The 27,555-nt window shown below is 41.6% G+C and overlaps 1 protein-coding gene and 1 long non-coding RNA gene across 2 annotated transcripts in view; one reads left to right on the top strand and one right to left on the bottom strand.

Moving 5' to 3' along the window:
* Nucleotides 1-27,555, bottom strand: part of LOC138359921 (uncharacterized) — a 407,357-nt gene that overhangs the window by 50,889 nt on the left and 328,913 nt on the right. The gene's annotated exons all lie outside the window — the stretch shown is intronic.
* Nucleotides 560-23,360, top strand: LOC138360039 (uncharacterized). The gene is made up of 2 exons (XR_011226183.1): nt 560-603; nt 23,287-23,360. It is a non-coding gene; the product is annotated as an uncharacterized lncRNA (long non-coding RNA).

Here is a 27,555-nt window from a genome sequence, read left to right as displayed (position 1 = left end):
TAAATATTAAAATCCAGCTGGAAAAACTCACGGTAAATAGGAACAGCCTCGTATAGGCCAATAGGCCTTCTGCAGGGACCTTAATTCTTATGTTCTTATATAACATAATGATGTTATATAAGAATATAAGGTTCAGGTTCATGATACAGGTTCAGGAGCTTGTACAACAATTGATTGAGAGCTGAGGACCAAATATCAAAATCAAAATCAGAATCAAAATGTTTATTCAGGTAAAGTACATACATACAAGGTGAGATACAAACATTGATGGATTTATTGATAGAGCTAGTATATACAAAGCCTAAAGCCACTATTACGCAAAGCGTTTCGGGCAGAAATAGTCGAAGCTCAGCCCCGTAAGCACAACTAGGTAAGTCCATTGGCATGACCATTAGGGTGTGCGCCATCTATATTTTGACAGCAGCACTACACATTAACCCAGCGTTATTCTATATCCAATACATGAGTGTTATGGTCAGTTGCTAGTCTATATATGTTTCTGGACAAAGTAAGTGATGTGAGGCTTGTTGCGGGCCAAGATCGGTAGTAACTGTTTGAATTGTGTTGGAAGAGGATGTGTAGGCCAGTGTGGTAGACTAGCGGGTAAGTAGCGAGTCTTGTAGCTTTTTAAAGCGCGTCTTTGTAATTCATTTGTGCTAATAACCAATTTTAGGATGTTTAGTTAGGTTTTGTTTGAGATTTATTTAATGGGTATCGCTAGTAATATAAAGGGGGGGGGGAGGGAAATTGTGTAAGAACATAAGAACAAATGCTCTTGTCTGCACAGAAAAAATAGATATTATTGCACTTACCGAAACGTGGATGAACGTAGAAAATAAGAACATAAGAACAAAGGCAACTGCAGAAGGCCTGTTGGCCCATACGAGGCAGCTCCTATTTATAACCACCCAATCCCACTCATATACATGTCCAACCCATGCTTGAAACAATCGAGGGACCCCACCTCCACAATGATACGCGCAATTGGTTCCACAAATCAACAACCCTGTTACTGAACCAGTATTTACCCAAGTCTTTCCTAAATCTAAACTTATCCAATTTATACCAATTGTTTCGTGTTCTGTCTTGTGTTGATACTTTTAATACCCTATTAATATTCCCTTTATGTCCATTCACCCACTTGTAAACCTCTATCATGTCACCCTTAACTCTTCGCCTTTCCAGTGAATGCAACTTAAGCTTTGTTAATCTTTCTTCATATGAAAGATTTCTAATTTGGGGAATTAACTTATTCATCCTACGCTGGACACGTTCAAGTGAATTTATATCCATTCTATAATATGGCGACCAAAACTGAACTGCATAATCTAAATGGGGCCTAACTAGAGCAAGATATAGCTTGAGAACCATACCAGGTGTCTTGTTACTAACGCTGCGATTAATAAATCCAAGTGCCCGATTTGCCTTATTACGAACATTTATGCATTGATCCTTTTGTTTTAAATTCTTACTAATCATAACTCCAAGATCCCTTTCGCAATCTCAACACCATCTAGCTCGTATCTTGTAACTCTATCATCATTACCTAGCCTCAGAACTTTACATTTATCAACATTAAACTGCATTTGCCAATCCTTTGACCATTTCAAAACCCTATCTAGATCAACTTGAAGTAATAGTGAGTCCTCCTCCGAATTAATTTCCCTACCGATTTTCGTATCATCGGCAAATTTGCAAATGTTGCTACTCAAATCTGAATCTAAATCATTTATATATATTATAAACAACAGAGGGCCCAGGACAGAGCTCTGAGGTACTCCACTAACAACATTATCCCACTCTGACTTAACCCCATTTACATAAGAACATAAGAACAAAGGTAACTGCAGAAGGCCTATTGGCCCATACGAGGCAGCTCCTATTCTATAACCACCCAATCCCACTCATATACTTGTCCAACCCGTGCTTGAAACAATCGAGGGACCCCACCTCCACAATGTTACGCGGCAATTGGTTCCACAAATCAACAACCCTGTTACTGAACCAGTATTTACCCAAGTCTTTCCTAAATCTAAACTTATCCAATTTATATCCATTGTTTCGTGTTCTGTCCTGTGTTGATACTTTTAATACCCTATTAATATCCCCCCGGTTATGTCCATTCATCCACTTGTAAACCTCTATCATGTCACCCCTAACTCTTCGCCTTTCCAGTGAATGCAACTTAAGCTTTGTTAATCTTTCTTCATATGAAAGATTTCTAATTTGGGGAATTAACTTAGTCATCCTACGCTGGACACGTTCAAGTGAATTTATATCCATTCTATAATATGGCGACCAAAACTGAACTGCATAATCTAAATGGGGCCTAACTAGAGCAAGATATAGCTTGAGAACCACACCAGGTGTCTTGTTACTAACGCTGCGATTAATAAATCCAAGTGTCCGATTTGCCTTATTACGAACATTTATGCATTGATCCTTTTGTTTTAAATTCTTACTAATCATAACTCCCAGATCCCTTTCGCAATCCGACTTCGCAATCTCTATCAATCTTGTAACTCTATCATCATTACCTAACCTCAGAACTTTACATTTATCAGCATTAAACTGCATCTGCCAATCCTTTGACCATTTCAAAACCCTATCTAGATCAACTTGAAGTGATAGTGAGTCCTCCTCCGAATTAATTTCCCTACCGATTTTCGTATCATCGGCAAATTTGCAAATGTTGCTACTCAAACCTGAATCTAAATCTTTACCAGCAGTAAAGGGACCTCGTCTTGGAGAGTTGCGAAAGACAGGGGCCTTAAGAAGACTTTGATAAAGCCGCCTTCAAACGCCATAGCAACTTCAAATTCATTTGACGTTTTGGAGGACGAGTGCTGTGGAGAGACTGTGGATCGCGCAAAAGGGAAAGCAACGAAGAGAAAGGAAGCGCAGGCCCCTCAGAAAGTAAAGGAAGTACCTAAGCAAACATTAGTTGTGGGAGATTCCCAGATAATTCAGTAGAAGTCTAAGAAATAAAATTAACGAATTAAATGCTCTTGTCTGCACAGAAAAAATAGATATTATTGCACTTACCGAAACGTGGATGAATGTAGAAAATAGAGAACTATTAGCTGAATATCAAATATATGGATTTAAACTATTTCACACAGATAGATATATTAGACGAGGAGGTGGAGTAGCCATATATGTTAGGGACAATTTGAAATGTAGTCTCAAAGAGGGAATCAAAACAGAGCCACACACAGAAACTATTTGGATTGAATTAAACGAAAAAGCTAATAATATTATAATAGGAGTAATATATAGGCCACCAAATTTAGACAGAATGGAAGGAAAGCATCTATGGGATGAAATATCTAGAGCATCTAGATCTAACAGTATTTATGTCATGGGTGACTTTAATTTTAGCGGAATAAACTGGTTGAACAAAACAGGGAATAGTGAAGCAGAAGATTTTCTAGAATTAATTGACGATTGCTTTCTTACGCAACACATTAAGGAACCAACACGGGAAAATAATATTTTAGATTTAGTGTTAACTAACAGGGAAACGCAAATTAATGACATCGAAATTGGGAGTGAGCTAGGGAGCAGTGATCACAAAGAAATCAGATTTAGCATAGAATGGAATAGACCAGTAGGAGAAAATTCTGTTAAAGTGCCAGATTTTCGAAAAGCTGATTTTAATAGCCTAAGAAATTTTTTGGGTCAAATTGATTGGAAAGTCTTGGGTATGGGGTGTGGGCCGGTCTTGGAGCGAGACATAAACCCAGCGATAGGTGACTTAAATGGGGATTTCGATGTGGATTCAATATATAACTTATTTAAGAATATTCTAAACAAAGCACAGGAACGTAGTATACCATACAAATTGAATAGATCGAATACTAATGACCCAAAGTGGATAACAAAGAATTTGAAGAACCTTATAGGGAAAAAGAGAGCTTGGTACAAAAGGATTAAAAATGGGGAGGTCACTTTAGAACAGGAATTCGTACAACTGGTTAGAAATGTTAAAAAAGAGATAAGGAAAGCAAAAAGAAACTATGAAGTTCGCATAGCAGGGCAAGCAAAGACAAATCCTAAAGGGTTTTTTCAGTTATATCGTACTAAGACTAGGGAAAGGATAGGTCCATTAAAAACTGAGACAGGTCAAATAACAGATAGTGATGAAGAGATGAGTAGTATTTTTAATAAATATTTTGTATCTGTATTTACTAAAGAGGAACTTAACAATATGCCTTCAGCCGAACAAGTCTATGTGGGTGGGAACGAGGACAGGTTGACGAGTTTAGCAGTTACCAGGGAGGATGTTCTTAAACAAATAGTAAAACTCAAACCAAACAAATCCCCAGGGCCGGATGAAGTGTTTGCCAGGGTGCTTAAAGAATGCAAAGAGGAGCTTTGTGACCCACTGTCAACCATATTTAATAAATCAATAGAGTCAGGCAGAGTGCCAGAGTTTTGGAAAGTTGCTAATGTGATACCAGTTTTTAAGAAAGGAGATAGATCACTTGCGTCTAACTATCGACCAATTAGCCTAACGTCTATTGTGGGAAAGTTACTCGAATCTATAATAGCAAATAAAATTCGTCTTCATCTTGAAAAACATAAATTAATAATTGAGTCGCAACATGGTTTTATAAATGGCCGTTCATGTTTAACAAATTTGTTATCTTTTTATTCTAGCATTGTTGAGGCAGTTGATAGTGGTAAGGATTGCGATGTTGTATACCTTGACTTTAGCAAAGCTTTTGATACAGTGCCACATGAAAGACTGATTAAAAAGATAGAGTCTCATGGTATTGGGGGTGCTATATTAAGCTGGATTAGGGCATGGCTATACCAAAGGAAACAGAGAGTTAGTATAAATGGAATCAAGTCAGAGTGGGAAAATGTTGTAAGTGGAGTGCCTCAAGGCTCTGTCCTGGGACCTCTGTTGTTTATAATATATATAAATGATTTAGATTCAGGTTTGAGTAGCAACATTTGCAAATTTGCCGATGATACGAAAATCGGTAGGGAAATTAATTCGGAGGAGGACTCACTATCACTTCAAGTTGATCTAGATAGGGTTTTGAAATGGTCAAAGGATTGGCAGATGCAGTTTAATGCTGATAAATGTAAAGTTCTGAGGTTAGGTAATGATGATAGAGTTACAAGATACGAGCTAGATGGTGTTGTGATTGCGAAGTCGGATTGCGAAAGGGATCTGGGAGTTATGATTAGTAAGAATTTAAAACAAAAGGATCAATGCATAAATGTTCGTAATAAGGCAAATCGGACACTTGGATTTATTAATCGCAGCGTTAGTAACAAGACACCTGGTGTGGTTCTCAAGCTATATCTTGCTCTAGTTAGGCCCCATTTAGATTATGCAGTTCAGTTTTGGTCGCCATATTATAGAATGGATATAAATTCACTTGAACGTGTCCAGCGTAGGATGACTAAGTTAATTCCCCAAATTAGAAATCTTTCATATGAAGAAAGATTAACAAAGCTTAAGTTGCATTCACTGGAAAGGCGAAGAGTTAGGGGTGACATGATAGAGGTTTACAAGTGGATGAATGGACATAACCGGGGGGATATTAATAGGGTATTAAAAGTATCAACACAGGACAGAACACGAAACAATGGATAAAATTGGATAAGTTTAGATTTAGGAAAGACTTGGGTAAATACTGGTTCAGTAACAGGGTTGTTGATTTGTGGAACCAATTGCCGCGTAACATTGTGGAGGTGGGGTCCCTCGATTGTTTCAAGCACGGGTTGGACAAGTATATGAGTGGGATTGGGTGGTTATAGAATAGGAGCTGCCTCGTATGGGCCAATAGGCCTTCTGCAGTTGCCTTTGTTCTTATGTTCTTATGTTCTTATGATAAGGTATTTGGATAGAACGTTTTGTGCTAGAGATAGGGGGAACAGGTTAAGGGTTTGCTATCCCGGAGCTGGCATTGGTGATATTATAAACAACATGAATGATATTATGGCTGGTAATGGGAACAATCCCATTATTTGCATTAGCGTGGGAGGAAATGATGTTGGTCGAGTCAGGAGTGAGGAACTGATTCAGAGGTATAAAACAGCCATAGAGTTAGTTAGGAGCAAGGGAGGAATCCCGATCATATGTGGCATTCTTCCAAGAAAGGGAGTGGGAAATGAATGGATATCGAGGGCACTTGGTGTCAATTGCCGGCTGGAAAGATATTGCAAATCAAATGCAATATCTTTCATAGACAACTGGGAACACTTCTATGGAAGAAATGAAATGTATGCTCGTGATGGGGTGCATCTATCGAGAGCTGGGGTTGTTGCTGTTGCGAACTCGCTAGAAGAAGTGGTTAGAGGTGTTTGTTTGGGTTTAAACTGTTAGTAGATAGAGGTATGGGAATTGATTTGGAGGAAGGAGGTAATAAAGGTATGTGTTTGTGGGAGAAAGGAATTGGCAAAACGATCAGGGAAAGAGAAGGTCCGCAAAATAACAATTCACTTAGGGTATATTACACTAACAGTAGAAGTCTAAGAAATAAAATTAACGAATTAAATGCTCTTGTCTGCACAGAAAAAATAGATATTATTGCACTTACCGAAACGTGGATGAATGTAGAAAATAGAGAACTATTAGCTGAATATCAAATATATGGATTTAAACTATTTCACACAGATAGATATATTAGACGAGGAGGTGGAGTAGCCATATATGTTAGGGACAATTTGAAATGTAGTCTCAAAGAGGGAATCAAAACAGAGCCACACACAGAAACTATTTGGATTGAATTAAACGAAAAAGCTAATAACATTATAATAGGAGTAATATATAGGCCACCAAATTTAGACAGAATGGAAGCAAAGCATCTATGGGATGAAATATCTAGAGCATCTAGATCTAACAGTATTTATGTCATGGGTGACTTTAATTTTAGCGGAATAAACTGGTTGAACAAAACAGGGAATAGTGAAGCAGAAGATTTTCTAGAATTAATTGACGATTGCTTTCTTACGCAACACATTAAGGAACCAACACGGGAAAATAATATTTTAGATTTAGTGTTAACTAACAGGGAAACGCAAATTAATGACATCGAAATAGGGAGTGAGCTAGGGAGCAGTGATCACAAAGAAATCAGATTTAGCATAGAATGGAATAGACCAGTAGGAGAAAATTCTGTTAAAGTGCCAGATTTTCGAAAAGCTGATTTTAATAGCCTAAGAAATTTTTTGGGTCAAATTGATTGGAAAGGCTTGGGTATGGGGTGTGGGCCGGTCTTGGAGCGAGACATGAACCCAGCGATAGGTGACTTAAATGGGGATTTCGATGTGGATTCAATATATAACTTATTTAAGAATATTCTAAACAAAGCACAGGAACGTAGTATACCATACAAATTGAATAGATCGTATACTAATGACCCAAAGTGGATAACAAAGAATTTGAAGAACCTTATAGGTAAAAAGAGAGCTTGGTACAAAAGGATTAAAAATGGGGAGGTCACTTTAGAACAGGAATTCGTACAACTGGTTAGAAATGTTAAAAATGAGATAAGGAAAGCAAAAAGAAACTATGAAGTTCGCATAGCAGGGCAAGCAAAGACAAATCCTAAAGGGTTTTTTCAGTTATATCGTACTAAGACTAGGGAAAGGATAGGTCCATTAAAAACTGAGACGGGTCAAATAACAGATAGTGATGAAGAGATGAGTAGTATTTTTAATAAATATTTTGTATCTGTATTTACTAAAGAGGAACTTAACAATATGCCTTCAGCCGAACAAGTCTATGTGGGTGGGGACGAGGACAGGTTGACGAGTTTAGCAGTTACCAGGGAGGATGTTCTTAAACAAATAGTAAAACTCAAACCAAACAAATCCCCAGGGCCGGATGAAGTGTTTGCTAGGGTGCTTAAAGAATGCAAAGAGGAGCTTTGTAAGAACATAAGAACATAAGAACAAAGGTAACTGCAGAAGGCCTATTGGCCCATACGAGGCAGCTCCTATTCTATAACCACCCAATCCCACTCATATACTTGTCCAACCCGTGCTTGAAACAATCGAGGGACCCCACCTCCACAATGTTACGCGGCAATTGGTTCCACAAATCAACAACCCTGTTACTGAACCAGTATTTACCCAAGTCTTTCCTAAATCTAAACTTATCCAATTTATATCCATTGTTTCGTGTTCTGTCCTGTGTTGATACTTTTAATACCCTATTAATATCCCCCCGGTTATGTCCATTCATCCACTTGTAAACCTCTATCATGTCACCCCTAACTCTTCGCCTTTCCAGTGAATGCAACTTAAGCTTTGTTAATCTTTCTTCATATGAAAGATTTCTAATTTGGGGAATTAACTTAGTCATCCTACGCTGGACACGTTCAAGTGAATTTATATCCATTCTATAATATGGCGACCAAAACTGAACTGCATAATCTAAAAGGGGCCTAACTAGAGCAAGATATAGCTTGAGAACCACACCAGGTGTCTTGTTACTAACGCTGCGATTAATAAATCCAAGTGTCCGATTTGCCTTATTACGAACATTTATGCATTGATCCTTTTGTTTTAAATTCTTACTAATCATAACTCCCAGATCCCTTTCGCAATCCGACTTCGCAATCACAACACCATCTAGCTCGTATCTTGTAACTCTATCATCATTACCTAACCTCAGAACTTTACATTTATCAGCATTAAACTGCATCTGCCAATCCTTTGACCATTTCAAAACCCTATCTAGATCAACTTGAAGTGATAGTGAGTCCTCCTCCGAATTTATTTCCCTACCGATTTTCGTATCATCGGCAAATTTGCAAATGTTGCTACTCAAACCTGAATCTAAATCATTTATATATATTATAAACAACAGAGGTCCCAGGACAGAGCCTTGAGGCACTCCACTTACAACATTTTCCCACTCTGACTTGATTCCATTTATACTAACTCTCTGTTTCCTTTGGTATAGCCATGCCCTAATCCAGCTTAATATAGCACCCCCAATACCATGAGACTCTATTTTTTTAATCAGTCTTTCATGTGGCACTGTATCAAAAGCTTTGCTAAAGTCAAGGTATACAACATCGCAATCCTTACCACTATCAACTGCCTCAACAATGCTAGAATAAAAAGATAACAAATTTGTTAAACATGAACGGCCATTTATAAAACCATGTTGCGACTCAATTATTAATTTATGTTTTTCAAGATGAAGACGAATTTTATTTGCTATTTTAGATTCGAGTAACTTTCCCACAATAGACGTTAGGCTAATTGGTCGATAGTTAGACGCAAGTGATCTATCTCCTTTCTTAAAAAAAAAGCCACTGTCCCAAAAAAAGCCAACAGTGGGTCACTGTTGTGACCCACTGTCAACCATATTTAATAAATCAATAGAGTCAGGCAGAGTGCCAGAGTTTTGGAAAGTTGCTAATGTGATACCAGTTTTTAAGAAAGGAGATAGATCACTTGCGTCTAACTATCGACCAATTAGCCTAACGTCTATTGTGGGAAAGTTACTCGAATCTATAATAGCAAATAAAATTCGTCTTCATCTTGAAAAGCATAAATTAATAATTGAGTCGCAACATGGTTTTATAAATGGCCGTTCATGTTTAACAAATTTGTTATCTTTTTATTCTAGCATTGTTGAGGCAGTTGATAGTGGTAAGGATTGCGATGTTGTATACCTTGACTTTAGCAAAGCTTTTGATACAGTGCCACATGAAAGACTGATTAAAAAAATAGAGTCTCATGGTATTGGGGGTGCTATATTAAGCTGGATTAGGGCATGGCTATACCAAAGGAAACAGAGAGTTAGTATAAATGGAATCAAGTCAGAGTGGGAAAATGTTGTAAGTGGAGTGCCTCAAGGCTCTGTCCTGGGACCTCTGTTGTTTATAATATATATAAATGATTTAGATTCAGGTTTGAGTAGCAACATTTGCAAATTTGCCGATGATACGAAAATCGGCAGGGAAATTAATTCGGAGGAGGACTCACTATCACTTCAAGTTGATCTAGATAGGGTTTTGAAATGGTCAAAGGATTGGCAGATGCAGTTTAATGCTGATAAATGTAAAGTTCTGAGGTTAGGTAATGATGATAGAGTTACAAGATACGAGCTAGATGGTGTTGTGATTGCGAAGTCGGATTGCGAAAGGGATCTGGGAGTTATGATTAGTAAGAATTTAAAACAAAAGGATCAATGCATAAATGTTCGTAATAAGGCAAATCGGACACTTGGATTTATTAATCGCAGCGTTAGTAACAAGACACCTGGTGTGGTTCTCAAGCTATATCTTGCTCTAGTTAGGCCCCATTTAGATTATGCAGTTCAGTTTTGGTCGCCATATTATAGAATGGATATAAATTCACTTGAACGTGTCCAGCGTAGGATGACTAAGTTAATTCCCCAAATTAGAAATCTTTCATATGAAGAAAGATTAACAAAGCTTAAGTTGCATTCACTGGAAAGGCGAAGAGTTAGGGGTGACATGATAGAGGTTTACAAGTGGATGAATGGACATAACCGGGGGGATATTAATAGGGTATTAAAAGTATTGTGACGATAATCTCCTTCAAGAGATTGAGCCTGCTCTTCCCTCCAAAATTACGTCTTCACAATTATATAAAAAGACTATGGAAGAAATGTCCAACAACGACACCAGCACCAGCAAGGCTTGCCAGGGTGAGCAGAAACGTATGCAACCAGCCACCTGTTCGAACTCCAACCACCAAACTACCCGTTGATCGCTACGGCTCCGCTGATTGGTCGCCGGTCTGGCTGCACCTGCACTCGCCCCCCAATACTACCTGATGTCTGGGGTCACCCCAACATCAGTCCTCAGAATGTTCCGTGCTTTCGTAGCCAGCACTCCTCCCAGCTAGACGTTAGCGTGTACTGAGAGAGGTGGTGGCTTTAAGCCAATATTCCAGCGCCTCCCACTTAACTTTTGTGTTGCACTTCTTATTATTTTGCCTTAACGTAACTTTCATTGTGTCATTTAAGTATTCTTATTATTTTGATTCATTGATTTTATTATACATATTTGTTTGTCCATATTTTCATGTTTTGATTTATTTAACGTAATTAAAATTTCATTGTTAAAGTTTACTTGTGTTTTGTGTGTCTTCTCCTTACCATACCACAGACGAAGTTCCAGTTTTTCTATTTTTTTTTATAACTATGTGACGAGGCCATACCCCTAGCCTTAAACAGCCGAACACCAACGCGTTACCGTCACAAGTTATATGGGGGCCTGTCCTAGGAGCTTCACTCAGGTACTGGTGCCAAGTGGTAATTTATGGTAAGCGTATTTAACTTTGTTAACGTAGCTTTACTATTTTTCATTCAATTTCATTTTTTATAAGGTGCGGTGTATTGTGCATTACGAGAGTAACATATAGTGAAGGTGAGACAACTTTGGATTACGTGGTGACTGTAGGCCGCAGTCATACTCTTAATTGGTCATCTCTCCCTCCTTGTTATTACTCGTATTTACCATCTATGTCCCTTGAATATTTCTCATTCTGACAGATCATCATATTGGTACCCTGGTACTGTGGTCTGCCCCGGGTCAAGAGTACCCAATCTTCTGCAATCTGACTGTAGGAGGATAAAGAGGGCCATAGTTCCTCTAGCTCGAACTTTAGTTGCTGAATTGGGACCTCAGCAGCAGTTCTCGTCACCAGTTGACACCTCGCACCCCTACACGTCAGTCAGAGATGATGATACATACAACGGTAGGGAATTAGCTTATTTTTTCAGAGCACAAAAGTTCGCTAATTCTGTAAGTATCATATTAAATTCAGTGGGAAAAACTTGCTTTATGTCCTATAGAGACTTGGCAAGGTATGCCTACATCCTTGGACTACCAATTTTACTTTTGAAGCATTTAACTGTTTCATTTGTTTTCGAAACTTTGTTTCATTTGTTAGTAGGATTTTCTTGCCCTTATTCTCTTACATGAGTACCGGGTACAAGATTTCCTGCGCCCTTGATTTAATTTAATCATTTAATATCTTTCACTTAACGTTAATTGTTAAAGATCACACAGGATAGGTACCAGTTGCCACGTTGTCCTGTTTCTGACATTTCATTATTGAACATTCGTGTACCTTTATTTGCTAATTTCACCATGTTTCGTCTCCAAACTTTCCGTGCAAATCCAGCAGGTGAAATAGGGACTTTAAGTCGTGCCAAGAGGACTGAACTACAAACTCTTGCACATGAGTATCAACTAGAAGTTCCCTACCAAGCCAACAAAAATGACATACACAACCTGTTGCTGGATTACTATTTAGAGCAAGGTAAGATAGACTCTGAAACTCATGAAACTTACTATATTGCAGATAAAACTGATTTGGCAACGCTGAAACTCAAACTAGAGCTGGCCAAGATTGAACGTGAGCAGCAAAGGGAAGCCCTCGAACAACAAGAACGAGCAGCTGCCATACGAAGGGAAGAACAAGAACGTGAGGCTGCCTTAAGAAGGGAAGAAATCGCCCTCAAGGAACGTGAGTTTGCAATGCTCCGTGAACGTGAACGAGTACAGCTTGAAACACTCCAGGAGCGGGAACGCTTACAGCTTGAAACCAAACAACGCGAGTTGGAAATACAACGCGAACATGACAAGCAACAAGCGACTCTGGCTCTTGAGTGTCGTCAACGGGAATACACGTTGGAAACTTCACACCTCGCTCAACGCCAGCAAGCTACTGCCAATCTTCCCATCAGTTTTAATATATCACATGCAAGTAAGTTAATGCCATCCTTTGTAGAAGCAGAAGTTGATGTGTTCTTTACCACCTTTGAAACCCTTGCTAATCAACTCAGTTGGCCTGTCGACCAATGGGCCACACTTCTCAGAGTCCATCTTACAGGTAGAGCTGCAGTCACACTCAGTACTTTGGCGTCTGAGAATGACTACTACACTCTGAAACAAGCAGTGTTGGACGCCTACCTCCTCTCTACTGAAAGTTATAGAAGGAAATTCCGTGACCACCTGAAGGCAAGTACCACTACCTTCCTCGAGTTTGCTAACACGAAACGGAGGTATTTCATGAAATGGCTGGAAGCAGCACATGTCTCTACTTTTACAGAACTCGTCAACCTGATGCTTGTTGAAGAATTCTTGAGACGTGTGCCGCCTCCTGTCCGCCTCTACTTAGCAGATAAAGAAGAAACCGACTACCTGAAGTGTGCTAAGTCGGCTGACACTTACAGCCTCATCCACCGGCTGACACCTGAACCATCCTCCAGTAAGAAGTCGTGGTACAGTTACGAGAAGGTGAGCCCCGATCAAGCTGGTTCACAACTGTACTGCAAGTATTGTAGACTCTATGGACATACCATAGACAAGTGTGGTAAGTCTCAATACAAGGGAACCACTGACCAACAACGACCCAAACCAACTCCTCCTAAGTCCGGTAAGCCTGTGATGAATGTTGGTGTTGATGTTAATGATCTTTCTCTTTTCAGTAACCACCTGTATACTGGAACTGTCTCTGCCAACGGTTCAAATCCGGAGGGACGTTTCAAATTGAAGATCTTGAGGGACACAGCGGCTCTACAATCAATCATCTTGAAGTCGGCTGTGCCCAACATAGTCTACACCGGGGAAACGGTCTTCATCACTGACCTCACTGCTACTACTCCATACCCTCTCGCCAGAGTCCACCTGGATTGTCCCTACGTGAACGGGGAAGTCCAAGTCGCCGTCAGGGAAAAGCCTTTTCCCATGCCTGGAGTGCAACTTCTCCTAGGCAACGACTTGGCAGAAGACCTGCAACCGACCAACCTGATCGTCATGGACAAACCCCAGGTGTGTAACTCTGTGCCCAGAAACCCTATTCTCGAGTATGTTCCAGCAGAGGTTCAAGAGAGTGATGAAGTTTCTCCTCCGGTTCTCGTGACCACCCGTGCACAAGCCGCACGTCCACAGCCAGCTGACTCTACTGCTACCGCTGTCCCTCAAGACCCTCAGAAACTACCCCCGCATCTGACCAAGTTGGAGTTCCGTAAGTTGCAGAGGGAAGATCTTACTTTAACACCATTGTTTTTCCAGGCTGAGACTCAACCCGACAGTATTCCTGGGTTCTTCCTAGAGAAAGACTTGCTCTACCGCAGATATAGACCCAGTAAACTGAAGGAGGAGGACGATTGGGCCAACACCGAACAACTTGTGATTCCCACCAGCCTGCGGCCCACTATTCTACACCTGGCCCATGGAGCATTCTCCCACTACGGCTTCAACAAGACTTACCATGGGATTCGCCAAGACTACTACTGGCCAGGTATGGTAAATAACGTCAAACAGTACGTAAAACAGTGTCATACATGTCAGATGGCAGGCAAACCGAACGTCTCCATTCCCAGAGCACCACTGATTCCCATACAGGTGCCTGCGGAACCTTTCCACAGACTCATAATAGACTGTGTCGGTCCTTTACCTCGGACCAGTTCAGGTAACGCCTACATCCTAACCATCCTGTGTCCTACCACCAGATTTCCCATAGCAGTTCCAGTGAAGAACATCACGGCTGCTACGGTTATCAAACATCTATTGAAGATCTTCACTCAATACGGATTTCCCAGGGAGATTCAAAGTGACTGTGGCACCAACTTCACCAGTGATCTCTTCAAAAGGACACTGGAGGAGTTCAACATCAAACAGGTATTGTCCAGCCCCTATCATCCTGCTTCACAGGGTTCTCTTGAACGTAGTCATCAGACCATCAAAGCACTCTTGAAAAAGTTTTGTAGTGAAACCTCGAAGGATTGGGATAAGCAGATTGACCTAATAATGTGTATTTTCAGAAGTCTCCCCAATGAGTCCCTAGGAGTATCTCCTTATGAGATGCTCTACGGCCGTAAGTGCCGTACTCCCCTTAAGGCTTTCAAAGACTCTCTCAGAGATGCCACCTTCAGTGAGCATCAGAATGTGCCCCAGTTTCTTCAAAACCTTCAGCACATTCTAGAGAGAGTCCACCGCTTTGCCCATGATAATCTATTGAAAGCCCAGGTGAGAATGAAGACTCATTACGACCAGACCAGCAAAGTAAGAAAATTCAAGCCGGGAGACTTCGTCCTTGCTTATTTCCCTATCCCAGGTTCACCTTTACAGAACAGATTTTCAGGACCCTACTGCGTCAAAGAGTGCAGGAATAATAATAATTATGTGATAGAGACTCCAGATAGGCGGCGGAAGACCCAGCTGTGCCACGTCAACCTCCTGAAGCAATATAATGGTACTCCTCCCACTGTCTTGATTAATTGTTCTACCTTCACAGAACCCTACATCCACAGTGAGACCATCCCGGCTTCTTCTCCCGAAAGCACTGACAAGGAGTCGGCGCTTTCTAATTCCAAAATCCTTAATGATCTTCCCAAATGCTTTCAGGATAATACTCATGCTCCTATGCCCTCTTCTAATTCCACTCTCACCTCGTCAGATAAGCCCTACATCCTCCATGTCGACGCCAATGGTACCGACGATGGTGGTGTCGTGATGCAGCAACGAGGCGAGAAGAATACACCTGTCAGCGACTACTGCTACAAGGAACGACGGAACAATTGGCAAGGAGCTACTCTTCCTCATCCTGAAGCTTCAGCACTTCACTCCACACCTGAAAAGTGCTCGGTCCACCATCAACACGGACCACACCACCCTACACCTCCTGCAGCACGCCCACTTCTCATCTCAACGTCTTCTACTATGGGCTTGCTAACTGCAGAAATTCAACCTGGAGACACGCTATATCAAGAGTCTGACAACATCTTAGCCCATGATCTCTCCAGAGTTTATGAAGTAGAAGCGACTCCATCCATTACTCCACCACATAACGACGTACTTCTTCCAGAACCGCAGGCTTCGGGGGAGAGTTGTGACGATAATCTCCTTCAAGAGATTGAGCCTGCTCTTCCCTCCAAAATTACGTCTTCACAATTATATAAAAAGACTATGGAAGAAATGTCCAACAACGACACCAGCACCAGCAAGGCTTGCCAGGGTGAGCAGAAACGTATGCAACCAGCCACCTGTTCGAACTCCAACCACCAAACTACCCGTTGATCGCTACGGCTCCGCTGATTGGTCGCCGGTCTGGCTGCACCTGCACTCGCCCCCCAATACTACCTGATGTCTGGGGTCACCCCAACATCAGTCCTCAGAATGTTCCGTGCTTTCGTAGCCAGCACTCCTCCCAGCTAGACGTTAGCGTGTACTGAGAGAGGTGGTGGCTTTAAGCCAATATTCCAGCGCCTCCCACTTAACTTTTGTGTTGCACTTCTTATTATTTTGCCTTAACGTAACTTTCATTGTGTCATTTAAGTATTCTTATTATTTTGATTCATTGATTTTATTATACATATTTGTTTGTCCATATTTTCATGTTTTGATTTATTTAACGTAATTAAAATTTCATTGTTAAAGTTTACTTGTGTTTTGTGTGTCTTCTCCTTACCATACCACAGACGAAGTTCCAGTTTTTCTATTTTTTTTTATAACTATGTGACGAGGCCATACCCCTAGCCTTAAACAGCCGAACACCAACGCGTTACCGTCACAGTATCAACACAGGACAGAACACGAAACAATGGATATAAATTGGATAAGTTTAGATTTAGGAAAGACTTGGGTAAATACTGGTTCAGTAACAGGGTTGTTGATTTGTGGAACCAATTGCCGCGTAACATTGTGGAGGTGGGGTCCCTCGATTGTTTCAAGCACGGGTTGGACAAGTATATGAGTGGGATTGGGTGGTTATAGAATAGGAGCTGCCTCGTATGGGCCAATAGGCCTTCTGCAGTTACCTTTGTTCTTATGTTCTTATGTTCTTAAATCATTTATATATATTATAAACAACAGAGGTCCCAGGACAGAGCCTTGAGGTACTCCACTTACAACATTTTCCCACTCTGACTTGATTCCATTTATACTAACTCTCTGTTTCCTTAGGTATAGCCATGCCCTAATCCAGCTTAATATAGCACCCCCAATACCATGAGACTCTATTTTTTTAATCAGTCTTTCATGTGGCACTGTATCAAAAGCTTTGCTAAAGTCAAGGTATACAACATCGCAATCCTTACCACTATCAACTGCCTCAACAATGCTAGAATAAAAAGATAACAAATTTGTTAAACATGAACGGCCATTTATAAAACCATGTTGCGACTCAATTATTAATTTATGTTTTTCAAGATGAAGACGAATTTTATTTGCTATTATAGATTCGAGTAACTTTCCCACAATAGACGTTAGGCTAATTGGTCGATAGTTAGACGCAAGTGATGTATCTCCTTTCTTAAAAACTGGTATCACATTAGCAACTTTCCAAAACTCTGGCACTCTGCCTGACTCTATTGATTTATTAAATATGGTTGACAGTGGGTCACAAAGCTCCTCTTTGCATTCTTTAAGCACCCTAGCAAACACTTCATCCGGCCCTGGGGATTTGTTTGGTTTGAGTTTTACTATTTGTTTAAGAACATCCTCCCTGGTAACTGCTAAACTCGTCAACCTGTTTTCTGTGCAGACAAGAGCATTTAATTCGTTAATTTTATTTCTTAGACTTCTACTGTTAGTGTAATATACCCTAAGTGAATTGTTATTTTGCGGACCCTCTCTTTCCCTGATCGTTTTGCCAATTCCTTTCTCCCACAAACACATACTTTTATTACCTCCTTCCTCCAAATCAATTCCCATACCTCTATCTACTAACAGTTTAAACCCAAACAAACACCTCTAACCACTTCTTCTAGCGAGTTCGCAACAGCAACAACCCCAGCTCTCGATAGATGCACCCCATCACGAGCATACATTTCATTTCTTCCATAGAAGTGTTCCCAGTTGTCTATGAAAGATATTGCATTTGATTTGCAATATCTTTCCAGCCGGCAATTGACACCAAGTGCCCTCGATATCCATTCATTTCCCACTCCCTTTCTTGGAAGAATGCCACATATGATCGGGATTCCTCCCTTGCTCCTAACTAACTCTATGGCTGTTTTATACCTCTGAATCAGTTCCTCACTCCTGACTCGACCAACATCATTTCCTCCCACGCTAATGCAAATAATGGGATTGTTCCCATTACCAGCCATAATATCATTCATGTTGTTTATAATATCACCAATGCCAGCTCCGGGATAGCAAACCCTTAACCTGTTCCCCCTATCTCTAGCACAAAACGTTCTATCCAAATACCTTATCTGGGAATCTCCCACAACTAATGTTTGCTTAGGTACTTCCTTTACTTTCTGAGGGGCCTGCGCTTCCTTTCTCTTCGTTGCTTTCCCTTTTGCGCGATCCACAGTCTCTCCACAGCACTCGTCCTCCAAAACGTCAAATGAATTTGAAGTTGCTATGGCGTTTGAAGGCGGCTTTATCAAAGTCTTCTTAAGGCCCCTGTCTTTCTCTATTTTCTACATTCATCCACGTTTCGGTAAGTGCAATAATATCTATTTTTTCTGTGCAGACAAGAGCATTTAATTCGTTAATTTTATTTCTTAGACTTCTACTGTTAGTGTAATATACCCTAAGTGAATTGTTATTTTGCGGATCCTCTCTTTCCCTGATCGTTTTGCCAATTCCTTTCTCCCACAAACACATACTTTTATTACCTCCTTCCTCCAAATCAATTCCCATACCTCTATCTACTAACAGTTTAAACCCAAACAAACACCTCTAACCACTTCTTCTAGCGAGTTCGCAACAGCAACAACCCCAGCTCTCGATAGATGCACCCCATCACGAGCATACATTTCATTTCTTCCATAGAAGTGTTCCCAGTTGTCTATGAAAGATATTGCATTTGATTTGCAATATCTTTCCAGCCGGCAATTGACACCAAGTGCCCTCGATATCCATTCATTTCGCACTCCCTTTCTTGGAAGAATGCCACATATGATCGGGATTCCTCCCTTGCTCCTAACTAACTCTATGGCTGTTTTATACCTCTGAATCAGTTCCTCACTCCTGACTCGACCAACATCATTTCCTCCCACGCTAATGCAAATAATGGGATTGTTCCCATTACCAGCCATAATATCATTCATGTTGTTTATAATATCACCAATGCCAGCTCCGGGATAGCAAACCCTTAACCTGTTCCCCCTATCTCTAGCACAAAACGTTCTATCCAAATACCTTATCTGGGAATCTCCCACAACTAATGTTTGCTTAGGTACTTCCTTTACTTTCTGAGGGGCCTGCGCTTCCTTTCTCTTCGTTGCTTTCCCTTTTGCGCGATCCACAGTCTCTCCACAGCACTCGTCCTCCAAAACGTCAAATGAATTTGAAGTTGCTATGGCGTTTGAAGGCGGCTTTATCAAAGTCTTCTTAAGGCCCCTGTCTTTCTCTATTTTCTACATTCATCCACGTTTCGGTAAGTGCAATAATATCTATTTTTTCTGTGCAGACAAGAGCATTTAATTCGTTAATTTTATTTCTTAGACTTCTACTGTTAGTGTAATATACCCTAAGTGAATTGTTATTTTGCGGACCCTCTCTTTCCCTGATCGTTTTGCCAATTCCTTTCTCCCACAAACACATACTTTTATTACCTCCTTCCTCCAAATCAATTCCCATACCTCTATCTACTAACAGTTTAAACCCAAACAAACACCTCTAACCACTTCTTCTAGCCTCTAACCACTTCTTCTAACCAAACACCTCTAACCACTTCTTCAATTTATACTAACTCTGTTTCCTTTGGAATAGCCATGCCCTAATCCAAGTTAATATAGCACCCCCAATACCATGAGCTTCTATTTTTTTAATCAGTCTTTCATGTGGCACTGTATCAAAAGCTTTGCTAAAGTCAAGGTACACATCACAATCCTTACCACTATCAACTGCCTCAACTATGCTAGAATAAAAAGATAACAAATTTGTTAAACATGAACGGCCATTTATAAAACCATGTTGCGACTCAATTATTAATTTATGTTTTTCAAGATGAAAACGAATTTTATTTGCTATTATAGATTCGAGTAACTTTCCCACAATAGACGTTAGGCTAATTGGTCGATAGATAGATGCAAGTGATCTATCTCCTTTCTTAAAAACTGGTATCACATTAGCAACTTTCCAAAACTCTGGCACTCTGCCTGACTTTATTTATTTATTAAATATGGTTGACAGTGGGTCACAAAGCTCCTCTTTGCATTCTTTAAGCACCCTGGCAAACACTTCATCCGGCCCTGGGGATTTGTTTGGTTTGAGTTTTACTATTTATTTAAGAACATCCTCCCTGGTAACTGCAAAACTCGTCAGCCTGTCCTCGTCCCCACCCACATAGACTTGTTCGGCTGAAGGCATATTATTAAGTTCCTCTTTAGTAAATACAGATACAAAATATTTATTAAAAATACTACTCATCTCTTCATCACTATCTGTTATTTGACCTGTCTCAGTTTTTAATGGACCTATCCTTTCCCTAGTCTTAGTACGATATAACTGAAAAAAAAAACCTTTAGGATTTGTCTTCGCTTGCCCTGCTATGCGAACTTCATAGTTTCTTTTTGCTTTCCTTATCTCTTTTTTAACATTTCTAAACAGTTGTACGAATTCTTGTTCTAAAGTGGCCTCCCCATTTTTAATCCTTTTATACCAAGCTCTCTTTTTACCTATAAGGTTCTTCAAATTCTTTGTTATCCACTTTGGGTCATTAGTATTCGATCTATTCAATTTGTATGGTATACTACGTTCCTGTGCTTTGTTTAGAATATTCTTAAATAAGTTATATATTGAATCCACATCGAAATCCCCATTTAAGTCGCCTATCGCTGGGTTTATGTCTCGCTCCAAGACCGGCCCACACCCCATACCAAAGACTTTCCAATCAATTTGACTCAAAAAATTTCTTAGGCTATTAAAATCAGCTTTTAGAAAATCTGGCACTTTAACAGAATTTTCTCCTACAGGTCTATTCCATTCTATGCTAAATCTGATTTCTTTGTGATCACTGTTCCCTAGCTCACTCCCTATTTCGATGTCATTAATTTGTGTTTCCTTGTTAGTTAACACTAAATCTAAAATATTATTTTCCCGTGTTGGTTCCTTAATGTGTTGCGTAAGAAAGCAATCGTCAATTAATTCTAGAAAATCTTCTGCTTCACAATTCCCTGTTTTGTTCAACCAATTTGTTCCACTAAAATTAAAGTCACCCATGACATAAATACTGTTAGATCTAGATGCTCTAGATATTTCATCCCATAGATGCTTTGCTTCCATTCTGTCTAAATTTGGTGGCCTATATATAACTCCTATTATAATATTAGCTTTTTCGTTTAATTCTATCCAAATAGTTGCTGTGTGTGGCTCAGTTTTGATTCCCTCTTTGAGACTACATTTCAAATTGTCCCTAATATATATGGCTACTCCACCTCCTCGTCTAATATATCTATCTGTGTGAAATAGTTTAAATCCATTTATTTGATATTCAGCTAATGGTTCTCTATTTTCTACATTCATCCACGTTTCGTTAAGTGCAATAATATCTATTTTTTCTTTGCAGACAAGAGCATTTAATTCGTTAATTTTATTTCTTAGACTTCTACTGTTAGTGTAATATACCCTAAGTGAATTGTTATTTTGAGGCCCTTCTCTTTCCCTGATCATTTTGCCAATTCCTTTCTCCCACAAACACATACTTATATTACCTCCTTCCTCCAAATCAATTCCCATACCTCTATCTACTAACAATTTAAATCCAAACAAACAGCACTAACCACTTCTTCCAACGAGTTCGCAACAGCAACAACCCCAGCCCTCGATAGATGCACCCCATCACGAGCATACATTTCATTTCTTCCATAGAAGTGTTCCCAGTTGTCTATGAAAGATATTGCATTTGATTTGCAATATCTTTCCAGCCGGCAATTGACACCAATTGCCCTCGACATCCATTCATTTCCCACTCCCTTTCTTGGAAGAATGCCACATACGATCGGGATTCCTCCCTTGCTCCTCACTAATTCAATGGCTGTCCTGAATCTCTGTATTAGTTGCTCCTAACTCGCCCAACATCATTACCCCCTGCACTAATACAAATAATGGGTTTGTTTCCATTTCCTGTCATAATATCATTCATGTTTCCAACAATATCACCAATTCCAGCTCCCGGATAGCAAACCCTTAATCTGTTCCCCCTATCTCTGGCACAAAACGTTCTGTCTAAATACCTCACCTGGGAATCTCCCACAACCAAAATTAGCTTCGATTCTCCCTTTTCCTTTCGAGCAGTTTGAGGGACCTGTGATTCAATGCTCCTCGTTACTTTGTCTTTGCCACCTCGTTGAACAACAGGTTCAACACAGCACTCCTCTAATACGTCAAATGCGTTAAAAGTCCTTAGGTGTAGGCTATTAGTTGTCGGTTTTGCCAAGGTCTTCTTAAGACCCCTGTCTTTCACAACTTGCCAAGACGAGGACTTCTTAATACTGGTCTCGTCAGTCCTTCTTAATGAGGTCCCGTCAACACTGGCCTCCTTCGTTTCCTCCCGAAGTCGTAGCCGTCGTACCTCCTCCCGCAGGGAATCCATCTCTGCTCTCAGAGCTCCAACCAGACTTGCCAAATCTTTTACTAATCCTTCCATTATTGCAATAATAATGTTATTAGAATTGGAGCTCCAGCTAACACAACCTCTCACTGTGACTGCACCTGACTGACTGAATGAATTGGGTATGAATGACCTGAGGGTATGAATTGGATAGTTTAGCTTTAGGAAAGACCTGGGTAAATACTAATTCGACAAAAGGGTTTTGGTTGAACAAATTAACGCGTAACAATGTGGAAGTGGGATCCCTAGATAAATCCACAAGGGCCGTGATGAGGATTGTAACCTGCGTCAAAGAGCATTACTCTGCTAGACTGAGCACATGGTAAAATCTTTTACCATGTCATAGCTCAATCGATTAAGGCAGCGTTTGGGATGCTCTCGGACGCAAGTTAGAATCCTCGTCACGGCCCTTGTGGACTTGTTCATCTAATGCATCACGTTGTGATTTGTGATCCCTAGATAGTTTCAAGCGTAGGTAAATTGTTCAGTATAAGTGGGTGGATATAAGGAGCTGCATTGTATGGGCCAACAGCCCTTCTGAAGTTACCTTCATTCTTATGTTCTAACCTGCTTAGGCCTAGTTTTAATCGGAAGCTAATATGGCTATTAACTAGAAAGTTAATTAAAATATTTCAATAGTGAAAGCCAAAGTTGATAACAATGTATACTGTTGACTGAAGTTAAATAGGTGTTGCATCACCATACCAAAGCTTTAATCTTGGTAATCTAGTTTACAGCACTCCTTACTTATAGAACGACAGCTGAAACGGCTGAAACATCGGGAAGAAACGGAGGAGACCAATATTAACAAAACCTCGTAGTGGATAGTCGTTAAGGACAGGGGTCTTGAAGACCTTGACAAAGCTGCCTACAGACGCCCTAAGGACAGCAAATTCATTTGCCGTGTTGGACGACAAGTGCTGTGGTGAGCCTGCAGTTCACTTGAAACGGAAATCGGCGAGGAGCGGCGAAGCGCAGCCCCCTCAGGCTGCTCAGAAAGTAAAGAAGGTACCAACGCGAATTTTGGTTGTGGGAGATTCCCAGGTGAGGTATTTAGACAGAACGTTTTGTTCTGTCTGTTTGGCTTGTTTACAAGGTACAGTACAAGCTCTTGTACCTGGATTGGGTTTAAAGGAGTAGACTAGAGGAACTAGTATCCCACCACACAAACCGAAGGGCGAAGGAGGTGTAAGCACGAATCAACCAATGATTCCACTATAGATCTCCACCAAGTATGGAGCACAAATATGGCAGACTAAACCCCAGGGAGAATACATGCAGGTCCCCATTTACATTTTGATAATATGCCAAGGACCAACAGGGTTGCCAACTTCTCAATACCCGTTTAACCTTGACACTACTATCAGCCAGGTTCATTTGAGCAAGTCTCTAATGTATACCCCTTTCCTGCATCAGATAAGATTTATGCCCACAGGAGCTATAGCACCTTGGCAGACGATGGGGAAGAGATTGTGTGTGTGTCCGTGCACGAAATACGATCAGCCTGACAAGAGCAGAAAATTTTCAAAAGCCACTATTGCCATGTGGATCACATGTGTGTAGTATGCTAGCCTCCTCCCTTCACCACACATCAAGACTGCTCATGAGAGGGTTGAGTGCCATGTAAGTACAGTGGAGGAAAATGATCAAGGAAAATAATATACAGTAGTTTTATTGTAAAATTTCACACACATATATACAGCTTATAAGTATAACCTCAACAGCACCTTCACTGAAAATTTGGACACTTTGGTCTATTATATACTGTATATAAATGGTCAACAAGCACACAAGTGCACGCACACACACACACCCACACACACACGCACCCCATTAATGTCAATCATTAAATTAGGTATTCACCTAATTTAGGTATCTGTATGGAGCTATACCCTACTTCCTAAAGCAGGAAAGTTGCAAATGCTTTGTTAAATATAACCAAGTAACTCTTGGGCTCTCAAAACATTAAGGAAAATTATAAATTCACTCATTCCCACACACCGCTCGTCCATATCACAGGCACACGTTTTCCCTCTCGCTTACACACACACACACACATTCATTCATCCCTCCCACATAAAATTGCAGAGACTGGTACATTCCCAGTCACTCCAGAGAAATACATTCCCACACACATTTCCCACAGTTTTCAGAGGAATTGACAGGGTGAACAAAAACTATTTAGCATGGGTGGAACACTAACAGGGGGGGGGGGGGGGGTAAACAGGTGGAAACTTAGTACCGAAACTTACCCAAATGAGCCACAAAGGCTTTAGAAAGAATTTCAGTGTCAAGGTAGTTAACAGATCGAATGCATTAGGCAGTGATGCGCTGGAGGCTGACTCCATACACAGTTTCAAATGTAGTTATGATAGATCCCAGTAGGCTCAGGAATCTGGACACAACGTGTTACAGTTAAGAGGCAGGACCAAAGAGCCGAAGCAAGTATAACCCCTGCAAGCACAACTAGACAAGTACACTCCACAAAAACATGGTGGAAAAGCATCGACTTAAATGAAGTTGTACCACAACAACCCAATAACAGCCACTTGTTTACTTAGTGGGCAAGCTTAGTAAATTCAAAGAGCAATCTTATTCCACCTCTATTGGAAGCTTCAGTAAATGAGATGTTAGCTCCAAATAGTTATCAAAACCAGCTGTCAAGTCCAGCAGGGAGTGCTAAATGGAAGGTACCTAAGTCGGGTAGATACTGTATATACGGTATATTACAAACATATCCCTTTCTGAACAAATCAACAAGGGCCGTGACGAGGATTCGAACCTGTGTCTGGGAGCATCCCAGACGCTGCCTTAATCGACTGAGCTACGACATGGTCAAGAGTTGAAACCGAAGTTCTGCTGAACTTGCTGGACCCTGCAGTGTATGGCAATACATAAACATCAAGAGGGTAACATTGTCAACATGTGCATGGCTGGCTAATGTTTGTGTAGCCTCCAAAAACCTGATCAGGAACCATTCAGGCTGTTTAACACTGTACCTTTGTGTTATCAATCACAGGACGAGTATGGGGTACAAACTACCTCTCAATAAAGAAGAGTGACGTGCTCTTGAGTATAGTACTATGACAGCAAGATATGGAGAGGGGTCTCGGAAGGAGTTCTACTACCCAAGCCCGGCCCCCTCCCCGCTCAGCTCGTTGTCGCCGTGTGGGGGCTTAGTGGGCGGCTGCCGGAGTGTGATGCTCCTTGGGACAGTCCTCTGTCCTTTTCTAGCCTTGTGCTCCTGCTGCCGTCCTCTCCAATTCTGCTGGGCACCTTTTCCTTTTCCTTCTGTTTCGTTTTTCTCCCCCCTCTTTTCCTATCTGCTTGCCGTTTCCTGCCAACCTTTTGCTCGTTCTGGTTCTTCCATGGACTTCTTCTATTTTTGACGCCCGGGTGCTTGAGGAGGCATACTCATGCACCCGTAGACCTGCAGTACCCGACGTAGAAAGCGAGGGGAACCTTTTATTGTCAATCCCCACTTCGTCAGTGAACCCGAACCCGACGGACTGTCGGTTTCTTAAGGTGGCGTTTGTGGGGCGTATACTCACGACGCACCCCTAGGAGGCCCCGACAAGATCGGCGATAGCTTCTTGTTGGGTGTCCTGCCTCTAATTGTGGCTCCATTGTGGGTGTGGGGGCACATTCGTGAGTGAATTCTTCTTTTCGTCAAGATGATAACCCCTGTTTCGGCTGTTTCTGGCTTACCTTCTCAGGCTCGTGGGGTGGGCGACCAAGCCCCCGAGTCGGTCCGTATTGGAAGACCGGGCTCTGTAGCCTCCGCTGCATTGGGCCCCGACCTTGCTCCTCCTTTGGCCTCTCTGACTCCTTCCCCTGGCTCCCCTCCCTCCTCTGTGGTTGGGTCGAGCCCCAAGCCCCCAGTGGTGACTACCTCGTCCCCTGGCGCGGCTCCTTCTCTAGTTGTAACTACTGCGCCTTTTAACCCCTCTCTCTCTGGGGGTTCTCACCGCCGTCCTCGTCACGGCCGCCCTCGCTCGATTCCTTCCAGTTCTGCTACCTATCAAGCCTTGTTTGGTCCCGCTTCGTGGGCCAAATATTTTGATCTCCTCCCTCTTGATTCTGCGCCTCCTGACGATTTCTCCCTTCATCGACATCTCATTGATTCCGTGGATGCCTCCATTACTTTCAACCCCACTCGTCTCGGTACGCGTGTCGTTGCTGCTCCTTCTCTGGATGCTGCTTCCCGCTTGGCTGCCTTATCCTGCCTTGGCGAGACCCCCGTTCGGGTCTCGAAGAACGCTCAGTTGAATGCCAGTGTTGGCACTATTTTGCTCCCGCCCCATGTTGCAACCGGTGTTCGGGACCTGCGCGACTGCCACGACGATATTCGACATATCCTCGCTGCCCAGGGCCATTCTATTCTCCAGGTGGACACGTTTACTCCTCCCCCTCGTGGTAGTCGCCGTCAATCCCTCCGGGTTGTGAAGATTACCTTTGATGGTAGGACCCTTCCACCCTCTGTCATTCTTGCTGGTGCCAGGTGCTCTGTCCAGGAGTACATTCCTTCTCCTCGGCTCTGCAACAAGTGCTGGAGGTTTGGGCATGGTGCCCTCCGCTGCTCCGGGACTGTCTCTCTCTGTCCTTTGTGTGGTGGCGAAGGTCACTCTAAGTCGGAGTGCACTTCTCCCTAGGCTCGTTGCCTCAACTGCGGTGAGGCCCATCCTACCTTCTCCCGTGCGTGTGTCCATTACAAGCTTGAGGCAGCCGTCCTCAACCTGAAGCACCGGGAGCGTTTATCTTTTCCTGAGGCGAGGCGCCAGGTTCGCCGGCTCCCGCCTTATGCTAATATCTCTTACGCTCGCGTGTTGCGCTCTTCCTCTCCTCGTCCTTCCCGCCTTCCTCAGACTCACAACCGTTTCCGGGCCTTGGACCCTGATGCGCCCACTGCCCCCTCCTCTGTTCCTTTGGGTTCTCTCCCGAAGGATCCTCCTCCTGGTCCTCTGTCTGGGGTTCCCCTTCCTTCTACCCGGTCTGTCGTGTCTTCTGTGTCTTCTTCCTCGT

The sequence above is a fragment of the Procambarus clarkii genome, chromosome 94, assembly GCF_040958095.1.
Source record: "Procambarus clarkii isolate CNS0578487 chromosome 94, FALCON_Pclarkii_2.0, whole genome shotgun sequence".
Taxonomy (NCBI): domain Eukaryota; kingdom Metazoa; phylum Arthropoda; class Malacostraca; order Decapoda; family Cambaridae; genus Procambarus; species Procambarus clarkii.
The sequence above is the reverse complement of the archived record's forward strand: the minus strand, read 5'-3'. Positions and strand labels throughout refer to the sequence as shown.